The sequence below is a fragment of the Micromys minutus genome (genome assembly GCF_963924665.1).
Source record: "Micromys minutus genome assembly, chromosome: 6".
Lineage (NCBI taxonomy): Eukaryota > Metazoa > Chordata > Mammalia > Rodentia > Muridae > Micromys > Micromys minutus.
This window is the reverse complement of record NC_137975.1, coordinates 57,499,693-57,520,888: the sequence shown is the minus strand read 5'-3', so window position 1 is coordinate 57,520,888 and position 21,196 is coordinate 57,499,693. Positions and strand designations below refer to the sequence as shown.

The 21,196-nt window shown below is 42.9% G+C and overlaps 1 protein-coding gene across 1 annotated transcript in view; it reads right to left on the bottom strand.

The window, feature by feature from the left end:
- Nucleotides 1-21,196, bottom strand: part of IL2RA (interleukin 2 receptor subunit alpha) — a gene marked incomplete at both ends in the record, with an annotated part of 37,003 nt that overhangs the window by 12,108 nt on the left and 3,699 nt on the right. The gene's annotated exons all lie outside the window — the stretch shown is intronic.

Genomic DNA, 21,196 nt, shown 5'->3' with positions numbered 1-21,196 from the left:
CACCCATGTGTATAGAAATTCCACCCTGAGGTGTTGGACTCGATTCAGTCCTACACAGCCCATCCGAAGGAGTGAAGTTTTACATTGCTGGTCTGAAGGAATGCAGCATGGGTCGCTTTCAGGCAGGCACGCAGGAACTCAAACTGGGACCCATGGGAACAAATACCAACAGGGTGCTGATGTTGAGTCCAGGCCTGTGAACTCTGGCAGGTCAATGCTCAGCGGGGTGCTGAGATTAAAACCTCACCATGGGGTGTGCTAACCCCAGCCTGGCTCTCAGAGGCAATGCAGAGCCGGGATAGGGCTCCTGAAGAGAGCATTCACTGAGGAGAAGGAGCCAAAATTGAGGAGGAGATTTCAACATATGTGCTTCATGTTTGCTCCCTTCTTTCCTTTGTTCTGTCCTATTTAAACAGCCTGGGATCTAACTACCCTCTTGCCATTCGTTTGCCTCTGAGATTGGCCATAGTTGTTTATCTAGGGCTGTGTGTGTGTGTGTGTGTGTGTGTGTGTGTGTGTACAGGGGAGGGACTTAGGGAGTAGCTGATCTGGTTAGAGTCTATGTCACCTTCTCCTGTGGAGTCCTGTGGCATGGCTAGAGCTTTGAACAGCTGCCCCATTGTGGTATGTTAAGGCATAGTGGGTTTACAATCCGTGAGTTTAAAAAGCACCTACCATTTCATGAGTACCTTCATAATAATTTTCAGGGCTTCAACTAAACTCAGCTGGTGGTTTGTGCCCCCAGCACTGCCTGTCTGCTCCACACTGAGGGATTTATCTCAGAGTAGTGAAATAATGTACACATATAAAAAGATTGACACAGACTTCTAGCAGCCTGATTAATAAGCTACCCATGTTGGGGCAGGGTGTGAAATACTTATAATCCCAGATCTTGGGAAGTTAAAGCAGGGGAATATGAGTTTGATGCCAGCCTGGGCTACTCCAGACCTAGTCTCTAAAACAACAAAACCAACCCAATAACATATGTACCTATCCTTGTGAGAACAGAGTATAAGTTTAAAATGCCACCCAAGCATTCAAAGGAAAGAATTCCTGCCACACACACACACAAGGGAAATCGCAAATAAAGAAGAAGAACTAAAGAAGCTAGTTATTCTGTATGATCCACTTACATGAAATTTAAAAAAAGAGAGAAAGAGAGAGCATGAGAGAGATTAAACCTAGAGACATTAGGCCAGTGGTTTCTTGTGGTGGGTGGAGTCAACTCAGAGGAGACAGCAAAAAGAGCTTTTTTTTGCCAAAATAACATAGAGTGTGGTTAATATGCTTGTTCACAGTTGTCAAAACTCATCAAGTTGCTTCAGATCTATTCATACAGCATCCCTATAAACAGTTCTTCTTATGTACACACACACCACCGCCGCCACCACCACCACCAACCACAATAATAATTAGTAAAACAAAACGCAACCTGAATGTTTGGGTTCTGAAGAGATGGATCAGCTGCTCTTCTTGCTCATACCCCACAATCACAAGGAGCAGTTTTTTTATTCCAGGACCCATGCAGCAGGCAGGATGTTGCCCATAACAGCAGCCCCAAGGGGTAGCGCAGACAGGAGAACAGCTTGGGCATACTAGCTTCCAGACTAGCTGAGAAAGTATGAGCCTCAGGTTCAGGGAGAGACTCTGCCTCAAAGGAATAGGCAGAGGGTGGCAAAGGGGAGCAGGTAAATATCTTATGGACTTTAATAACACTCAGGCATAAGTTCCAATACAAACAAATGTGCACACAGTCACACAGGCACAGATACACACATTAAATAATTAAGATAGTAAATAAACCCTTTTAAGAATAATTTGTTTATAACTAATTTCACTGTGACAAAATCAATTAACTTAGCAGTTCTTGAGTAACTACTCATCAGCGAGAATAGTCAAGGATTTGTCTAAATCGTATTTAGAATCTGGTACCAAACCATAAGCCAAATGGTTTGCCAAATGCATAACTTTGAAAAGGGTCAGATGAGTTATCTTTGGGATAATTTGGCATTCTTTGGTGTACGGTGGTGTTTTTCTAGTCACAGCTATGCCATGGAAATTTCCAGTCATCAAGGACTAGTCCAATGTCCAAGGAGGTCATGTGGGGACATGAAGATAGTTGTAGAACTTTGTATCCTGACAGATTTTTTTTCATTTCTAAAAGAATATTTCTCAGAATTGCTTATAATTCTCTCCTCCTAAAAGGCCTTTCCAAATGTGTTCTAGAAGATATCCAAAGACTCTGAGGCAGAAGAGCCCATGGGAAGGGCAGCCTTGGGGATTTTTTCCCTTTTAATCCCCTAAGAGTAAATTTGGGTTATTCTTAGCTCTTCTCCCTCTGGTGTCATAAAAGAAACATCAGCACAACAGCCAAAAATGAATAAAAAAATAATTTGTTTAGAAGGTTTTCAGTGAGGTCGTAAAGGAGAATTCCATGTACACAACTCAGAAAAGGAATCCAAATTTATTGTCTAAAATAACATCAGGTGATATGTGTCTTCACTCTCTACTTTTGCCTCCTGCATATCCCCCAAAACCTCTTCTTCCAAATTCACCCCCCAGGCCTTTTGTGCTTTAATTCTTGGAATATGGGAATATGAGTCCCAGGAGACTCCTACCTCAGACTCCGAGGTATATGGATGTGGTTTTGCGTTTCATGTAGGCACAGGGCCAAAGAAGCAGCCAATGCAGTTGTTAATCAACCTAAATCAAGGATTTGGATCAAAGACCTACACTGGGGAAGTGGACACCAAGCTCTTCCAGAGTTGAACATGACCCATCTTATGTCAGATTCACTGTGAAGGGTGAGAGAGAACGGTGCTTGTGGTTTGAATGTGGATGTTGCTCCATAGGCTCCTATGTATGAACACTTAGTCCCCAGCAGGTGGCGCTGTTTGGGCGATTGTGGAACCTTTAGAGATAAAGCTTTGCTGTGGAATGAGGTCATTTGTGCTTTTCTCACCAACCCCTTCTGCTCCCAGGAAGAGACCTCTACATATAGTAACGAGATCAAGGAGCACAGACTTGACTCAGTACGTCTTACCCTGACTGCCATCCTCTTTACATGGTTTGATGGCTTCGCCTCCACCCATTTTTTTATTCCAAGGGGAATAAAAAGCTTCCCCTTGTTTTCTTTTTTTTAACAGCTTTTTAGAAAGAGAATAAAACTGTAATTAATTGTGCCTTGATGTTCCTCTGTGTCCCTTGAATTAAACGGCCCTATTGGCAGCTGAAGCGTACTCGGAAGACAAATGGTCCTTTTATCAGTAATACAGCGCCCCTACTGGAGGACAACAAGAGAGCTCACTGGGGCAAGCATTCCAACCACCTGAAGATGCAGACCAAACTGTTTCTAATAAGCTCTCTAGTGGTGTTGATGCTTTCTGTCTACAGCCACACTGTGGGTAGCTAAGGTTTAGGGGGAACTTCTGGCTGGTGCATCCTACTTTCTGTCTGTACATCCTTCTCAAGGACCTTTGCCCTCCAGTACACATTGGGCAGAGCCTTGATGCTTTGGAATGTGCCTTCAAAGTGGTTTGTGTTTTGACTCTGGATCTAGTCGGTGGCCAGAGGAAAGATGGGCGAGTGAGAAACGCTGTGGGCTGGGAGACAGTAGCACTGTTCATCTGTGTCTAAGATGAGAACTTGTCGGACCCCTGTGCCATAGATAAGTGACATGAAAGTTATAGAAAAGTGGAAGGGCCCCCAAAGAGATAGTGGACAGAGTTTGAGAGTCATGGGAGAGTCAAGGATAGGTAGTTTTGTCCGTAGCACAGGCCCCATGGAAAGAGCTGCTTCTCCCTGGTCCCTTTCACCTTTCTGTTTATGGGGAGTGGAGAGGGAGATTAGAAATCACTCACCAAGCATCATATCTGCTAGACAGACATTGACTTAGCTTTATAAAGGACTCACAAGTGAGTCACTTGATGAACAGTCTGGTTTTTGCCTGAAACATCCCCTCCTGCATCAGATCCAATAAGAAAGCCAAAGATAATGTCAGGATTGTCTCCAGCCCAAATCAATGGTTGGGCTTTAATAGTCAGTGGTTGTATATGTGTGTGTGTGTGTGTGTGTGTGTGTGTGTGTGTGTGTGTGTGTGAAAGACAATTCCATAGAACACGACGAATACCATTTAACTCAATCAAATGCCCAGAGTGGTAGATTCATGAGGAAGAAACTGTCCTTTCTGTGCCCTTTCTGTGAATTGTGGGAAACCCCGAGAGAAGACCTGAGTTCTCCAAGTTCAGAGATCTTCCTTCCATGGCAGAGAGTTAGAACCTCTGGGAGACAAGATGATGCCCCCACCCTCCCCATCTGACAGCCATCACTTGCAGGGAGACATCTCATCTGTCTAAGCTGTCTGGGTACCAGGTGGTGTTTATTGATGTTGTGGTTCAGCTCAGATCCTTATCTATGAAGTCAGAGCACCCAGGCCCCTCTACTTGGGTTTTTTTTCTTTAAGATGTAATAACAGATCTAATTTCTGAGCTCTGCTTTGTGTATGTTACTTTCAATGCTCCCTGTGCGGCCACAAAAGGAAGATACTCTCATCCGGCTTCACACAGCTGAAGACTGAGGTTCCAAGAGGCCAGGCTACCTAAAACCACATTCTCACAGTGGTGGGAACTGAAAGCCAGGAGTCTAATGGCTGCCTTTATGTCTGTCCTTTAAAAAACAAAAACAGTTCCCTCTGACCTTCATGAACTTGTTTCAAATAGAAAACTCACCTGTTGTTAGGAGAGAACAAGGAAGGGAAGAGGACAGAATGTGGGTCTCCAATGCTCTTGAGACAAAAAGTTAGAAATGAGCACAAAAACCATACACTCTTCCCCTTCTGACCTGCTTCCCTTAGTGACTGTTACCATCTGGGCCAGTTCCACATGTTCCTGACCTTCACGTTCAAGAGACACCACACTCTGGAGTTCATACACCCTCTCCGCTGACTTTCAAGACTCATACAATGCAGCAACTGCCCACCTCTGTGACAACAGCATCCTACCATTTCCCTCGGCGCCACTTCTCTCTACCCTTCCAACCGCCTGCATAATCCCATCTAAACAAAGAACTAACCTGAAGTGAAGCCCAGCCAGCCCTTTGGCTTGGTGAGTTACCGCTGGAAACAGCCCCATTCTTTCCTCTCTTTCATCTAACATATGCTAAGTTCTTGGCAAAGAAGGTTGATTTCGTTCTTGCTTCTACTTTAAGTATCCAGGTACCAGTCAAATAGCAGGTGGCTGCTTCCTTGACCTGTCAGTCATCAATATGATGAAAACAGCATCCCAAATGCTCTAAGACAACACCTTTCTCCACATGGGTTTGTCCTTCTGGGCTTTTGACATTGGTGCCCATTGGGGAGAATCCTGGGCCCTGCCTCAAAGCCAGGTGTGAGGTTATCCTTGACTGGAGTTCAAAACTATAAAGCCTGTGTGTGTGTCTTTTGTTTGGGAAAACAAACCACTGAGGTGGAAAATAACCTGGGCCAGGATCAATTTATTACTTAATAATTATTTCAACAACCAGTTGTACACTTCAAAGCCCTCCTCCCCCGTGACAGTTTCCAGGCTGTTCCCAGCTCCTTGTAACCCACTATTCTCCACTTTTCTTTCTCTCTCTATTTCCTTACCTCTTACGACACTCTGGTCTCTATCCTTAGTATCTCCTGATCACTGCTATTCTCTCCTGCTTCCCTTGGCCTGGCCATGGTCAGTCTGCTTCTTTTCCTCTCTGCTTTTTCTCATGTCTACAGTATAAACCTTAACCATACCATGGGAGGAATCATGTTAGCAGCTTCTTTACTGCACCCCCTTGCATACAGTAGGTTAGTGTGGTGGTCCTTATTGATTGTCACACAGGAGGCACACCAGTGAGAAATTGTCAGCATATTAGGGGTAGCTGTGTGTACTGACTTGTTTTGTGTGTCAACATGATACAAGCTGGAGTTATCACAGAGAAAGGAGCCTCCCTTGTGGAAATGCCTCCATGAGATCCAGCTGTAAGGCATTTTCTCAATTAGTGATTGAGGGGGAGGGCCCATTGTAGGTGGCACCATCCCTGGGCTGGTAGTCCTGAGTTCTATAAGAAAGCAAGCTGAGCAAGCCAGGGGAAGCAAGCCTAGCAATGTGGAAGTGTAAGCTGAATAAACCCTTTCCTTCCCAACTTGCTTCTTGGTTTCATGTTTTGTGCAGGAATAGAAACCCTAAGACACTGTGGTAGTTTGAATGTAATTGGTCCCCAAGGGCCCAGAGGTAGTGGCACTATTAGGAGGTGTGGCCTTGCTGGAGAAAGTGTATCATTTTGGAGATGGACTTTGAAGTCACGTATGCCCAAGCTATGACCAATGTGACACACATCTCTTTCTGGTGCCTGCAGATCTCTCTCATGTCAGACTCTCAGCTCCTTTTCCAGCACCATGCCTAGCTGCACACTGCCACGTTTCCCACTGTGATGACATTGGACTAAACCTCTGATATTGTAAGCCAGTCCCAAAAAGATGCTTTTCTTTATAAGAGTTGCTGGGGTTATGGTGTCTCTTCACAGGAATGAAATTCTAGCTAAGACAGTAGCCTCGGAAAACATCTGTGAGAGATTGTCTTGGGTGCTTAATTGATATCAGAAGACTCATCTTAATTGTGAGATGATTGCTCCCTCGGCAGGAGTCCTCGGATGATCAAAATAGAAGGAACAAATGGGACACTAGCATTCATGCATTCAAGTGCTCACTTTTCTGTCTGTGGTTGTAACGTGACCTTACCTTTCGGGAGACCATAAGCTACTGTGTTTGTTCTTTTGTTTTTTTTTTTAAATGTGGTCCATTGTGCCATTGTGGTCTGACATGTGGTTTGGGTTTGTTTGCTTGTTGCACGTGTGTGTGTGTGTGTGTGTGTGTGTGTGTGTGTGTGTGTGCGTGTTGAAAAATGGTCTCTGTATATAGCCCTGACTGTCCTAGAAATCTCTACATAGACCAGGCTGGCCTCAAACTCAGAGATTCACCTGCCTCTGCCTTCTAAAAGGCATTAAAGGATTAAAGGCATATGCCACTATGCCTGGCCATGTGTTCTTTTTATTGTTTTTTGTCTGATTACATATATATTTATGGCGTGTGTGTACACACACAAATGCTTAGATGCTGCAGTCTGAGTGTGGAGGTCAGATTAGAACTTGCAAACACTAGATCTCCTAGGTGGGCCTCAAGATTGAACTCAGCTCTTCAGGCATTATCTTCCCTCCTGGTTGATTCAGTGTGTGGCCACACCAGGATTCACTGTAGACCTAGGAAACTGCAAGTAGACTATGCTTTCTACTATATGGATGTAAAGTGTGTGCATGTCACAGTCAAAGGGAAGTTGAAGGTGCTCCATTAATAAGCAGGGGAGGGGTAGCGGTCAGGGATTTGGAGGAGGTGGTGAGGTAGTCAGTGCTGACGCCTCACTTGCACCTCAGCACTAAGTGCTTTGGCTTGGCCATGGTCTCCTGCTCTGAGGTTCTGAGACAGTCAGAGGATTAGCCAGTGACGAGCATTTTCCATTCCCGCAGGCACAGGGACAAGACTGGCCAGTGAGGACTGTTAGCATTTCCTCTAGGCTCTGCCCAACAGTTACCTAGCCATAGTCAGGTGCTAGCCTGGCTTGCTATAAAAAGGATTGTTGGACCTCTCCCTCCCTTTTCTTCTTCCTCCCCCTCCTTCTCCCTCTCCCTCTCCTCTCTCATCCTCTCTCTCTCCATCCCTCTCTCTCTGTCCCTCAGCATGTTCCTGGCAGACCTCTTCCCTTCTTTCTTTCTCCTCCTCTCCTTTCTTTCTGTCCTTCTTTGTCCCCTTCCTTCCTCTGCCTCTGCTCCTTTCCCCAAACTCCCTTCCCTTATCCCAAATAAACTCCATTTTATACTAGACATGTCATATACTGGGGTGTGGGGTGGATGCCTCAGCATGGGCCCGCTAACACACCCCCTCTGGCTGCATTACAAAACATACCAAGAATAACACCCATGTGGCTCCTACCTTAGAGTCCTGGGGTTTGCTAGGGTAGCTCAGGGATATGAATATAGCCTTGCAGTGTCGTTGTCAAGGTGGCTGGGACTCAGTCTCTGTGCCATATTGTCTGGTTTGACTAGAAGACTATGTCCACCCCCAACACACACACACACACACACACACACACACACACACACACACACACACCATAAACCATATACATCACACATGCCACATGCACACACACATACATACACACACCCCACATACACATCCCTCCACATACACACCATATGTACACACACTTCATGTACAAACACACATACACCACATCACATACACCACACACACCACATACATCACGCACATTACATGCACACACACCACACACACACACCACATACACTACATACACCATATGTACACACAGCATATGCACACACACCCTATGCACACATACCATATGCACATATACTACATGTACAAACACACACACACCATACACACCATACACACCATACACACCACACAATCAAACACATACACCACACACATGTATATGCACACACAGTGAACTCTGAAACCAGAAGCAGGGATAAGAAGCATCTGTATCACCTAAGCAAGAGGGAAGCCTCAACTTGCTTAATGTTGCTTGTCAAGTTTGCCTTGTTTTCCTCACTAGTCTTTTCTCACTCCTTTATCTAGTTGTATTTATTAATTCTCTAACTCGGACTTTTCCTATTATATTTCCTAATATATATATCCTATTTTCATTATTGTGTATCTTTTGTGTGTTTGATATTAGCTCTTCATTTTCTTATGGTCATTGGTGGTGTAGACACCATTTCGATAGGGTTTTGTTGTATAAATACATATAAGAATTGTACAACATATTTGCTTCTGAGCCATTGGCGTTGCTGTTGGTGCTAAAGATCAGGCCCAGCACTGTGAACACACAAGGTGGGAGGTAAGATATACTTCCATCCCGGATGAGAGAACTTACACCATATTCCATTCATTACTTAGTCTTGCTCAAACTTAGGCAACATCTCAACAAGAATAATAAAGGAGACGAAAGACCCAAAATGCAGAGGCATGGGGTTGAGATCAGGGCTGAAAACTCAACACTGTATGCAACAGAGAGAAGTACACATTGTACTCTCTCCACACAAGAGAGAGGTACTGCTTTAAATCACCTTTACACTCTTCCAAGTTACATAATACGCAGTCTACAGCAATAACCGGAGAAAATGCATCTCACATACTGCAACGCCTCTAACACAACTCCTGAACTATCAAAGAGACCACATTCATTAGAATCCTATAGTAAAATCAGGTCAACCAATCAGATGCTATAAAATACAGCCAAGGAAGCCAAAAACCACAAGAAGGAACCCAACTAGAATTAAGGCCAACACTCACTACAGAACAAACTGAGGTTCCAAAGACCACTCATAAGAAAAGGTTAATCTATAAGAAAATCTGTTAATTGTCAGAAAGCTTGATTCATGCATATTTATGTAGCTGTGCGCTCGATATATAGGAAATGTACATTCTCTTCACCATACACGGAACCATCACAAAAACCGAACTCCTACTGGGTATCAGAGGTGGTTTCTACAGGTATCAAGGAGTAAGCACCACACAGATTCATTTTCTAACCTCGGTGGGATGAAATTAGATGTTACCCACGGACAACAATAGAACTTCACATTTTAGAAAAGAAAGCGTAAACTTCTAAATAAATCCATGGATCAAAGGGGAACTCAGAAATCATTCTGTAAAGTACTCTGTCCTGAATGGTAATGAAAATGGTAACCGCAGTGCCCTGAAGTACTCAGTCAGCACAGTACCTCCAGGGAGGTTTGCAACACCAAAAGAAAATACATGTCTAAAGGACAAATACTGCCAAATTAAATACTAACGGAAGGAAGTTAAAAACAGTGAGACAATGTTAAAGAAGATCAAAACTGCAAAGGAGGATTGGTCAACAGCAATAACAACACAAACCAGCAGGAAATGTCAACCCAATTAAACGCTGTTCAAGTAGATTCTGAAAATAGCCAGGACTAGAAGGAGCAAGAACAGAACAACAGTACGAAGAAAAGGGAGGTGTGAGGTGGAATCTCAGGGTTGTTTTGATTTGCATTTCTCTGATGACTAAGGATGTTGAGCACTTCCTTAGATGTTTCTCAACCGTTCAATATTCCTCAATTGAGAACGTTTTGTTTAGCTCTGTACCCCATTTTTAATAGAATTGTTTGATTCTCTGGTGTCTAACTTCTTGAGTTCTTTGTATACCTTGGATATTAGGCCTCTATCAGATGTGGTGTTGGTAAAGATCTTTTCCCAATCTGTTGCCTGCCGTTTTGTTTTGTTGACAGTGTCCTTAGCCTTACAGAAACTTTGCAATCTCATTAAGTTCCATTTGTTGATATTTGACCTTACAGCACGAGCCATTGGTGTTCTGTTCAGGAAATTTTCTCCTGTGCCTATGTGTTCTAAGGTTTTCTCTACTTTCTCTTCTAGTAGTTTCAGTGTACCTGGTTTAATGTAAAGATCTTTGATCCACTTGCACTTGAGCTTTGTACAAGGAGATAAGAAAGGGTCTATTTTCATTCTTCTGCATGCTGAGTGCCAGTTGGACCAACACCATTTGTTAAAGAGGCTGTCCTTTTTCCATTGAATGTTAACAGCTCCTTTGTCAAAAATCAAGTGATCATATATGTGAGGGCTCATTTCTGGATCTTCTATTCTATTCCATTGATCCACGTGCCTATCTCTGTACCAGTACCACCTCACACCAGTCAGAATGGCTAAGATCTAAAATTCAGATGACAGCAGATGCTGGCGAGGATGAGGAAAAAGAAGAACATTTCTCCACTGTTGGTGGGTTGTAAACTGGTACAACCACTCTGGAAATCAATCTGGCAATTCCTCAGAAAATTGGACATAGTACAACCTGATGACCCAGTTATTCCACTTCTGGGCATATACCCCAGAGATGCTCCAACATACAACAAAGACACATGCACCACAATGTTCATTGCAGCCCTATTTATAATAGCCAGAAGCTGGAAAGAACCCAGATGTCCTTCAATAGATGAATGGATACAAAAATTGTGGTACATTTACACAATGGAATACTACTCAGCTATCAGAAACAATGACTTTATGAAATTCTTAAGAAAATAGATGCATCTACAGAATATCATCCTGAGTGAGGTAACCCAGTCACAAAAGAACAGACATGATATGCAGTCACTGATAACTGGATACTAACCCCAGAAAGCTCTGAACACCCCAGAAACAACTCACAGACTATATGAAGTTAAAGAAAAACAAAGGCCAAGAAAAAATGAAAAATCATTATGTTTAATCTTTACACACCAAGAAAACTTTGACTATTTCCAGGTTACATCTTGTTTTACATGTACTTTATGCTCATTGTAACTAGTAAGATTTTAATGCATACTATCAAACCTTTAAAAAAATCAAGTACTGACAAAAGTGTATTCATATAATTTTATGCAAAAATGCTTTTAAAATCTGTACATTTATCTCTGTTTTTTAAATAAAGTTGTTCAATTAAAAAATAATAAAAATAAATAATACACATAAAAAAAAAAAGAAAAAAGAAAAGGGAGGTGTAACTACGGATCCACCAAACACTCGAAAATGAGCCAGATTGCAAGTTCAAGTCCAGCCTGAGGCACATGGAGACACCTTGTCTTAGAAAGAGAGAAAGAAGCTGAAGGAAGAGGAGAACTATTCCTAATAAATCAATAGTTTGAAAGGTTATCTCATGCACAAATATACAAAACAGGCAGCAGATGCTTAATGCAGACTATTTCAGAGGGTGTCTTACATTTCTTTCTTCCTGTACTTTTCTATTGCTGTGATAGGGCACCATGACTTACAAAGGAAACATTTAATTTGGCTTAAGGGTTTCAGAGAGTTTGAATCCACGATGGCAGAGGAAAAGAACAGCTGACAACTTAGATCTTTGTCCACAGCCACGAGGCAGAGAGACAGTCCTAGGGTATCACATGAATCTTTTGAAACCTCAAAGGCCACGCCTCCTAATCCTTCCCAAACTGGAAATTCCACCAACTGGGGACTTTGAGTCCTGATGTTATTTGACCTACTGTTTCGAGAGGCCCAGCACTCTCAGGGTGCAACAAAGAAGCTGTTTCCATAAGGCAGGTTTTGGAGAAAATCCTGCGCCTTCTTGGCAGTAATTGCACAGAAGACGAACAGTAGGTCTAGAGGAAGTAGGAATTTGCTCTTAGAAAGAAAAACAGACATCGAGCTGAGACGTGCCCTCTGTCACACGCAGCTACCTCTACATTGTCGAGTCTTGGAGTCTGTGTCTCTTCAGGGTTCAGTGGTACAGCGGTTGGGCCTGTCTTTTTCTACCTCTCCAGTCACTGAAAACAAGCTTCAGCACTTGAAAGAGTTAACCACAGACTTACCACAGACTGTCAACTTGATTTAAATTAAAGTGTTATCAGATTAAAAAAGAAAGAGAGAGAGAGAGAAAAAAAAAAAAAAAACAAGCAGGGAAGAAATATTCCTTTTTTTTTTTTCTCTGAAAACTAAAGACAGTTTTCCCCTCAAATCTTAGAAACTGATTTCTTGGGAAGGAGTCATATTTTTAGCAGAGCTCTGCTAAATTGGTAAATCCCACCCACAGTCTTCTGAAAAAAGATGGAGCCTTCTGAGAAGTAAGTTGTAGTCATGAGGGCTAGTTTCAAATGGACATCTGTGGGATTTCCCCTGCGTTTGTAATTCTAGTACTCAAGAGGCTGAGAAATCTGACTACCAGAGTTAGAGGCCAGCCTATCTGTATAGTGAGTCAGTTCAGGATACACAGCTGGACTCTGTCTATAAATATATAAATGTGTGTGTGTGTGTAAACAAACAAACAAATACAGGCTGGAGAGAAGGCCCAACAGTTAAGAGCTCTGGCTGCTTTCCCAGAGAGGCCCTGAAGTCAGTTCCCAGCTACCACAGAGAGGCTCAGAACCATCTATAATGGAATCAGATGCTCTCTTTTGTCTGATGTCCTCTTCTTTCATACACCCACAGCATGCACATACATAAAATACGTAAATAAACAAATCACTAAAATAAACAAATAGATAACTAAAGCACAATAAAAGCCCAGAGCAGTAACCATGGTATGGGACAGCTATTTAAGATTAGAAGGGAAACAGAGAACAAAGAAAAAGTCACGAAAATCTGAGATACCCAGGAGCAACTATGCCGATCACTGCCAATACCCAGGTATAAACATTTATACCATATGTGTGTGTGTGTGTGTATCATATATACTATATATTATAATATACCATATATATCATATATATTGTAATATGAATGTGTATTAAAATATATGAAACCAAGGCTGGGAGATGGTTCCATGGGTTTGTCACAAAAGCATGAGAACCTGAGTTCATTTCCCCGGCACTCTATAAACGTGTATGGCTGTGCACACTCAAACCCTGACACAGGAGGATACGGGAAGCAGAGACTGACGGACCTCTGAGCTCACTGGCTAGACAGCCTACGTTAGCAATGGCAGAGATTATATTCTCTAAAGAGCAAGATAACATGCGCTGGCCAATAGTTCCTCAGCATCAATAGATAAAAATTACCTCAAAGAAGTAGCCTCTGAAGAGACAGTGAGAAAGGGAAAGTGAAGCCTGGGACCAGACAGGGAAACCTAGAAGCCCTCAGGCACACCTCCCCACAGGGGTACCAGCCAGACGCCCGAGGACATGGCCCTTTTAATCTAAAAAGACTCTTTAAAAGTTTGGTTTACTTTCCTTTACTCAAGGAGTTTTCTCTTTACAAAGGTTCTTTTTCGTTCTAAATCAAGCTCTGAGCAGAGGTGTTACTACCACAAGGACAGGAAGCACATACCACGGTGATACTCAGCTGAGTGACAGGCTTGGCAGGGAAAGCCACCGCAACCTGCCCACAGTCAGCAAGTGTCAAACATACAACCTGGTGTCAAGTCACTGGCCCCAAAACTCCCTGGAAACTCTCAGGGTGCTGGGCAGGAAGAGGCTGACGTCAGTGTAGATGTCGGGGACTTCAAAAGAAACTTTTAGAAACATTTCTTTTGCCATTACCCGCAGCATGATAAACCGACCTTTTCCTTGGGGACATGAGCCTGTTTGATTTTAGGGCTACTTTCACTTACATATATTCATCATGGTTTTTTTTCATATGTCACTTTATTATGCATACTAGTCTTGTAGTTTATTAATGCATCTTTAAAGCACTGGATTTTTTGTTTTTCTGTTTGGTTTTTGGGTTTTTTTGTGTGTTTGTGTGTTCTTGTGTTTTTGTGGATTTTTTTGTTTTGTTTGTTTATTTTTGTTTTGTTTTGTTTGGTTTGGTTTTCTTTTTACAGCAGAGTAAGAACTGGGTACCAAGCTCAGAGGTAAAGTGTTTGTCCAGTGTGAATTGAATCCTGGGCCCTATCCTCAGCATCACAGAAAACAAAAACCAAAGTCTAGTGTGATAATATACTTTGTAACCCCAACACTTGGGGGATGCTGAGGAAGGAAGATAATGAACTTAAGGCCATCCTGGGCTGTGTGGGAAGTTCAAGGTCAGCCTGAGTTAGACTCCTTATCTCAAAAAACAAGAGCTCAGTGGTAGAATGATTACCTAGCTTAGCATGGTAAGGTCCTGGGTTCCATTATTAGAACCACCAGACGTGAAAGAGGTAACAGGAGGGCAGGGGAGGGGAGGGGAAGGGAAGGCAAGAGAGGGGAGGGGAGAGGAGAAGGGAAAAGAGGAGGAGGGGAAGAGAAGGGAGAGGAAGGGAAGGAAAGGGAAGGGAAAGGAAGGGCAAGAGCGGGGGAGGGAAGGGGAGAGAAGGAGAGGAAGGAGAAGGGGAAGGGAAGGGAGGGGAAGGAAAGGGAGGGGAGGGAAAGAGGTAAGGCTAGGGATAGGGAGGGGGAAGGGAGGAGAGGAAAAGGCAAGGGAAGATAAGGAAACTCACTAATTGTGTGAATTGGATTAATGTTCCATTCTTTCTGCCCTCCCTCCCTCTCCTTTTTTCTTTCTTCCTTGAAGAGGCCATAGACGTTGAGGACAGGAAGAAATATCACATGAACTCAGACATGTGGTAGTTGGCCTATAGATCATGCCTCTAAGACTCCTGAGCCTGTCTGTCCCTTGAAGGGCTCCCAGTGTCTCCTACCTGAAATGTCCTGCAACACATTTCTTGAGCCAAACAAAACACACAACCTCTGTGCAACTTGTTCTAAATTCAAAATGGAAAGTGTTGGATTCTCATAATCCAGCCATTCATGCTGACAAAACAGCCCTCTGAGTCCTTCCCTCTCTTCTAAATGCACATGTCCTGGGAGGCAGTTACTAGCTTACAGAGTAGTGGACAGTGGCCTAGCTGTATTCTTACTTGAGTCTCAGCCATTGACTTGGGTAGCAAGAGTTCGGGCAGTGTTTCATCCCTCAACAATGAACTCTTGGAGGCCGAGAGTTGGGTCTTATTCATCTCTGCCTCTCTCACCTTGTGAGAAGTTGCTCAGTAGATCGTGAACGAATTAATGAGAAGACACATCAGCAAAGCAAGAGGAACTCTTGGAGGCCGAGAGTTGGGTCTTCTTCATCTCTGCCTCTCTCACCTTGTGAGAAGTTGCTCAGTAGATCGTGAACGAATTAATGAGAAGACACATCAGCAAAGCAAGAGACAGAAGTAAGGAGCAGTTCTCTCACCTGTCACATTTACTCTTCCTCAGAAGCACATACCCATCTTTGTCTTTTGTTTTCTTTTATTACTGAGAGCACAAAAGAAAAAAAAAGTTTCTGAAGGAGGTATCTATTTTGGTCCCACACAGAAAACAGTGGGTGATTCTGTGGGCAGAGATGGCAATTCCTGAACAAGGTATGGTGAGTCACAGCCAAAAGTGCTCAGAATTTCCTCTGCTTTGCCAGCACCTGCACAGACTTGGCTGCAGCAGCTTCTTTGAAACACTATCAGATGCAAGGAACCCCCCCCCAGGCTGCTCTTTGAAGGTAACAGAAGGATTCAGAGAAATCGGGATTTAAGCCTAGAAGGGTCCCGACCAGACTGAGAGAGGCAAACATTTGAACTCTAGACACATGCAAGTGAGGCTGGAGGAATCAGGAGTTTCAGGCTGGCCTTAATCACATCACGAATGTCTAAGCCCCCCTGGGCTACATAAGACCATGTTTCAGAAAGGAGAGGGAAAAAAGAGAGAGAGGCTGAGGCCATGCTAGGGTGTAACATCCTGTGAGAGCAGGACTCACGCTTGGATCCCTACCATCCGGGTCAAAGTCTGAGCATGATACATGTTTGTCACCCCAGCAGAGGGCCTGGGGAAGACAGGGACCACTGCGGCTTTCTGAACAAGTGGTCTAGCTGAATCAGTTCACTGAGAGACTCTGTCTCAAAAAAGATAAGGTAAAGAGATAAAAGAAGATGGGATGGGAACCTCTGACCTCATCTCACATGTGTGTACATATATGAATATGCACACACACACACACACACACACACACACACACACACACACACACACACACACACAAATACAAGAGATTTAACAGATAGGCCATTCTGGTAGACTGTGGAATTACTATGTAAGATGGCCATGGCTCAGGATAGTGGGTAAAGATACTGTAAGCTCAGATTCTAGAGATTTCCTAGTTGTGTTACACCAGTTACTGATTTAACTGACCAAAGACTCCACTGGTCAACTATAAAGTGAAGATAATAAGAACTGTTTTTTATTTTATTTCCGGGACAAATTATGTAGCGCTAACTGGCTTAGAATTCTCTATGTCGGCAGTCCTCAAGCTATGGTTTGCCTCAGAAAATCAGGAAATGCAGATATTTAGATCCCAGTTCATAAAAGTAGCAAGATTACATTTATGAGGCAGCAACAAAAATAAATTTATGGTTTGGGTCACCACAGCATGAGGAACTGTATTAGAGGGCCAGAGTTAGGAGGGTTGAAAACACTGCTCTAGGTAGAGGAAGCTAGCATAAAACTAGCTAGTCCCGCTGCCTTGGTTTCCCAAGGTTTATGTTTAACATAAAGGCAGAGACCACAGTGCCCAGTACAACTACCTTATTTTGAAAATTGAACAGAGAGATATGAAAGGTACAGATTTAACACAATACTAAGAGATTGTACATAGACAGTGAGCATAAGCTTTTGTTAATCATTACTGTTTAAAATGCTTCCTCTGGAACTGGAGGGAGACCTCAGCAGTTAAGAGTGCTTGTTGCTCTTGCAGAGGAGCTGAGTTCAAGTCCCAGCACCCACATAGTGGCTCAAAACCTTCCACAATTCCAATTCCAGAGGATCCAATGCCCTATTCTGGCCTCCTTGGCACCGAGCATGCTCAAAGTGCAGGCCAAGCATCCTTTTGGATGAAACCATTTGCTGTTGGTAGTCCAGTCATGTGAGCCTAAGCCTTCTGCATGTAGGATGTCTGACGCTACCTTGAGAATTGCAGGCCAAAGCCTGGTGAACTGGCAGAGTAGAAGTAGGCTGTCATTTTAGAAGCTGTGGAATCCTGGCCTTGTGGTATGACGTCAACAGGGCTGCATCGGAGTTAAGAACATAGATGTAGGAGTAGAAGACTCAAAAATTCTTTGACTATATTCAGGGTGTCATGTGGTACTGGCAATGCTACTCAGTAATCCATCATGTTAAAAAATCTACTAGAGACAACTAATGCATGTGGGCACTGGAGGATTTAAGAAGGATGAGAAATATGCAAAGTCTTATGTCTGAGCAAAAGTATTTATTATTATTATTATTATTATTATTATTATTATTATTATTATTATTATTATTGTACATGTCCATGTAGGTACATCTACATGTCTGTGTGTCTGTGTGTGCCATCCATATTTTCCCTTGAGATACGATTTCCTATCAGCCCAGAGCTCACTGATTTGTCTGGTAGACCAGTAAGCCCTAGCAATCTGCCTATCTCTGCTTTCTCAGCAACAGGATTACAAACATGTGCCATCATGTTCAGCTTTTTTATGTGGGGAAAGTATTAATTTTTATCAGAGAAACACTATGCACTTGAAACTCATTTTGTTCAAACATCTCTATGCATATATACATATATATGCATATATACATATATATCTAATATATTCGATATAGTTAATCAGCTTGGTTGTTCTGTTCAGCTCCTCAGTCTTCAGTTGGCCTCAAATGGATAATGGTCCATGCATACAGCTTCAGCAGAATCATCACACAATACTGTCTTCTAACATTCTGTTATTCTTAAGTATCCTTCAGAGCTAGGTTCTCCAAAAGTCCTTCTCAGAGGATCTTCAATTACACAGGCAGTATGCTGCTCTCTATATTCTGACCACTTATAACATTCATAGACTGTGTTATATAGACTGAACAACCTTTGATCAATATTTGGTCTTCTCTGGAGTTGTTTCCCAGTTTAGCCTCAAGCTCTGTGGATAGGTAGTAAGCATTTTTTTTTATTGTTGCATGCTAGCCTGCTGCTCAGAACTGGGCCCATGCACTGACAACGCACATCGCATATTAGAGTCTGTTTGAACTAAATTTCAATCCACCAAATCTTTCTCCAAATAGAATGCTTTAGAGCAAACTTCCCAGGGGTCTTGTAAAGTTTGAGAAGTGCTCCTCTATTCTCAAGGGATTAAAACGAGGCAATGGAATTAGACCAGCATGGGAACCATTTGTATTTTTCCTCCTCCCTCCCTCCCTCCCTCCCTCCCTCCCTCCCCTTCTCTTTCTCTTGCTGTTTGTTCTTTTTTTAAAAAATAATCTCACTGTGGAGCTCTGTGCTGGCCTCAAATCCACAATCTTGCCGCTCCAGTCTCCCAAGTAACATGGTCACAGCTGTGCACAAACACCATGTCCTGCTATTTTACTTCTCTACAGTATTAGACAGATTTACTCCTCACTACATCTTCATTGTTTGGAGGGACATAAAAATATTGTCATTGGTCTTCTCCCCTGAGAGTCTGACTTCACTGGTCTGAAGAAGTCCCAGTCCCCACTACTTTAACAGACATTCCAGATGCATACTGTCATTGCAGCTGGCGTTGGGAAACATGGTTCCACAGAGAGTCCCCAGTGAGACCTGTGTTTTCTTGTTGATAAAGGCAAAGCCCAGGATGACCATAAAATCAAGTAGCCAAAAAATGTGGGCAACATTAGAGTAGAAAACACACAACATTTTCAGAGATCACTTAATTGTTGTTTTCCCTTCAAAGGGGTGATTTCCTTGAAAATGTGGCAGAGTTGGGAAGGGAACCGAATGTTGACTCGTTGGCAGATGTCGGCTTTCCCTTGGCAGTCTTCCTGATCCGAATCACCCAGCAGATGTTTAATCTTGGTGTTGGAGAACAAGGGCTATTTGTACCTTTTTCCATCCCTGTCTTTCTAATGCATGAGTGGATGACTGCCTGGATAAAGAGACATCACTTCTGAAAATCAGGATAAAGGCATACAAGAGATATTGTAATCAAGTCATCGAACGGTCTGGGTTTACTGGGCAGAAGTGGAGACAGACACAGGTGATCTCCCAGGTGGCAGCCAGCCTGGTCTCCAGGGTGAGTTCCAGGACAGCCAGGAAAAACAACAACAACAAAGAGGCCTAAGCTCAAGTCCAGCATTTATTTGAAATCCATTTAGAGAGAAAGAGCTTATAACAAATTAAAAAAGAATTATTCTCATTGATGTATGTATCTATATGTACATGCAGGCCAGAAGAGGTCACTGGATCCAAATAGGCAGCTGTAAGACTCCTAAGCATGGGTAGTAGGAACCAAACTCCACAAGGGTAGTATACACTCTTAACTACAGCGGCATCTCAGGTCTGGGATTTATAACTTTTTGAAGGAATGCATTAAATACTCTCTCTCTCTCTCTCTCTCTCTCTCTCTCTCTCTCTCTCTCTCTCTTAGGGAATGTCTCAAGTTTAAGAGAAGAAAGAGATAGATTCCCACTTCCTTTGCAAAACATGGTTATAGTTTGGTGGAAGAAATCCCCATAGCAAGCAAACAGACAGGAGAAGACTTCACCAAAACACAGTGGTGCTTCTACCCTACACCCACAACTTGAGCAGTACAGAATTAGTAATCATACTGCAGGGCACTGCACTCTTGAGAGTGGGAAATAACCTAGAAGCCAATTATCAGGTTTTGGTCTGCTGATACCAGGTGACTTTTCAGTCCACATGTTACCGGACATGTCTTCAGTTGGGAACTTTTCTTGTTTCCAAAAGTACTTCAGCATGAAAAGGAGTGTGTGTGTGTGTGTGTGTGTGTGTGTGTGTGTGTGTGTGTGTGTGTGTGTGTAGGTCTTTTTTAATTTCCAGAATTCTTGACATATAATGATGGAAATGGAAGGGGATTTCAAGATCTCTGCAACAACCTTCTCCTGTTGCAGAAAGAAATTTTCTGAAAGCTGTGACTTGCTAGGTCTTGCCTTTGGTTTTTTCTAACATTAAGCAACTTGTTTCATAGTACACTTCTTTAAAAGTTTATTTGCCTCCTAACTCTATTCTTCACTGACCACTGGTGGCATGCTCTTACTTCTTAAGGGAATTTGGTCTTTATTTGTAAAATGTATGGCCATCACCGGACAAAGGAAACACAGTTAACATGAACAGCCACTGTGGGCTGCTGCCTGTCTTCATGGTGTTCATTGCTACCACAGCAATGATTTCCACAAGACATTACACAAAAGTATATAGAATTCTCAAAGTTTTTGAGTGTGTGTGTGTGTGTGTGTGTATGTATGTGTGAGTGTGTGGTGAATATGGGAAGGTATGAATGTGTGTGTGTAGTGTGTGTGTGTGTGGTGTGTGTATGTATGTATGTGTGTTTGTGTGTATGTGTGTAAGTGTGTGGTGTAGGGGATTGTATGTATGTGTGTGAGTGTATGTGTGTTTGTGTATATATGTGTGTGTGGTGAGTGTGTGGGGGTGTGTATGTGTGTGAGTGTGTGATGTGTGGGTGGTGTGTGTGTGTTTGTGTATATTTGTGTGAGTGTGTAGTGTGGGGGAAATTTGTCTGTATGTGTGTATGTGTATGAGTGTAGTGTGTGGTGTGTGTGGTGTATGTATGTGTGTGAGTATGTGTGTGTGTGTGTGTGTGTGTGTGTGTGTGTGTGTGTGTGGTGATGTGTGTTCAGGACTGGAAAGATG